We start from the raw sequence: 2,294 nt of genomic DNA, 5'->3' as shown, positions 1-2,294 counted from the left end.
TTCCTTAAAGCAAAATCTCTTGCAAGGTATTCAAGGTGTCTCAGCAGGTAGCCTCTTTGGTACTGATCATTACAGCAAACCAGAGACCCAGCATTTCCCGAGTGGAGCTGTTAGCTCGTTTCTGGCAATCCTTTTGTAATACGTGCTCTGAAGTCCCCGTCATTTTGGCCTCCCAGAAATTGTTCTAGAAATGTTGAATCATAGGGCTATAGCCACAACACATTCACCAGTGTAATACAGACTCCCCTCGCCATCCCTGCCAGGCTCAGCTGATGTGTGGTGGTTTCAGAGCAGTACTTTAAAACCTTAGTCAAACCCTAGTATATCCCTTAATATTTGCTCCTAGCATGTAAGTGGTGCCTCATGCTGGTCTTCTCTGTGACCTCAATATCCAATTCCTGTTCCCCTTCATTGCTTCACTTGTAGGAATAATACCTTCTGTGGTGAAGATAATACCCTGCAGCAGCTCCTCAGTACATGAGATAGTCGGGCTCTCTTCCACCAGCCGTGCCTAGTTCTGCAGCTAGAGATGCCTTGTATAACCCACAGGTTCAGCTAACACAAAAGCCCAAGCAGCAGGGGTTTTAAAAAAATCTCTGACTAATCCTATTGATTCCTCACAGCTTGTGCTAAAGGGTTAATGCCTTTAGTCATATTCCTCCCAAAGGTATGAAACATCCCCATACAGCTCTCACAGTCTCAAATGTATATACGCACAGCTAGTACCTTTTCACACACATACACACAAATAATTTACACACCTGTGGTCTCTCTCTCTCTCACACACAGACACACATTGACACACATAATGTTCTCTCATACATAGACCAGCACACAACTCACATTCCCTCACACATAGTTCAGTTCAATAATACTTTATTAGAATGTTAAGCTATGCATGTAATGACATAGTGTAACCGAAACTCTCAGAGAGAGGAACAGTCTTTTCCGAACAGGTCTTCAGACTGTGGTTGGGGTTTTATCACTTGTGTCCATTTGCCACTGATTCAATGGCATGATGCCATCTTGTTGTCACTCTCATGCTGTTGGTCATTGCATTTTGTTGAAAAGTCTTTCTCAATCCTTATAATCTGAGGAAATGTCTTTCTTGCATTTCCTTGTCTTTTGGACACAGAAGTAGAAAGTGTTTCTGTTTCATTCGCTCATCTCACATTAGATGGTAAAGATGGGCAAAAAAAAATGTGGTTTTTTTTTTGGTTTGCTGGCAGGGTTTGAGTCAAAAGGGAACCAAATTATTATTTTTTAAATTTTTGGTGAATCAAAAAAAGTAAAAAAAAAAAAAAAAAAAAAATTCTGGTCAAACAAATCATTTTATTTTGGTATTTTTAATCTCTTATAGGCTATACTCCCTGGCTAGACTAAATATCCTATGTAGTCACATAGACTCATAGACTTTAAGGTCAGAAGGGACCATTATGATCATCTAGTCTGACCTCCCGCATGATGCAGGCCACAAAGCTGACTCACCCACTTTCCCTTAACTCAGCTGTTGAAGTCCCCAGATCGTGATTTAAAGACTTCAAGTCGCAGAGAATCCTCCAGCAAGCGACCCCTGCCCCATGCTGCGGAGGAAGGCGAAAAACCTCCAGGGCCTCTGCCAATCTACCCTGGAGGAAAATTCCTTCCCGACCCCAAATATGGCGATCGGTAGAACCCCGAGCATGCAGGGAAGATTCTCCAGCCAGACCCTCATTGACCATTGATACTATTTACCAGCGATGGCACGTTATGATGCCCACATGACTGCCATGATGCACCATACAGTTCAATCAGATGGAAATTAGTGCACTGCCCTGGGGGGCATGTAGTTGTCCAGGGTGCCTGGCCTATTGGAGAGAACGGGTGCCGGAACTACAACTCCCATAAGGCAGTGAGCCATAGGGAAATGCAGGGGTATTTTGTTTTTAAACTAATTCAGAATGACATTCCATTTTCCATCATAAAATCATTCCAATGGAAAATTCCTGACTGGCTCTAATATGTTGTGGTGGAGGTATTTTTGCAGATATGTAGCTGTAGGGTTTCTACTGTGTTTTGTGACACTTGTGGTGTTAAAGTTGGGCCACACACTTCACTCTCATTTGGCATAGGAGACATGCACACTGCTCACATACACCTAACCACATACATGGGCCTGCATTCAGCTCACTCACATACACAGACCCATAGTAGGGTGACCAGATGTCCCAATTTTATAGGGACAGTCCCAATATTTGGGGCTTTTTCTTATATAGGCTCCTATTACACCCCACCACCTGTCCCGATTTTTCATA

The sequence above is a fragment of the Malaclemys terrapin genome, chromosome 1, assembly GCF_027887155.1.
Source record: "Malaclemys terrapin pileata isolate rMalTer1 chromosome 1, rMalTer1.hap1, whole genome shotgun sequence".
In the NCBI taxonomy this organism is placed as follows: domain Eukaryota; kingdom Metazoa; phylum Chordata; order Testudines; family Emydidae; genus Malaclemys; species Malaclemys terrapin.
The sequence above is the reverse complement of the archived record's forward strand: the minus strand, read 5'-3'. Positions refer to the sequence as shown.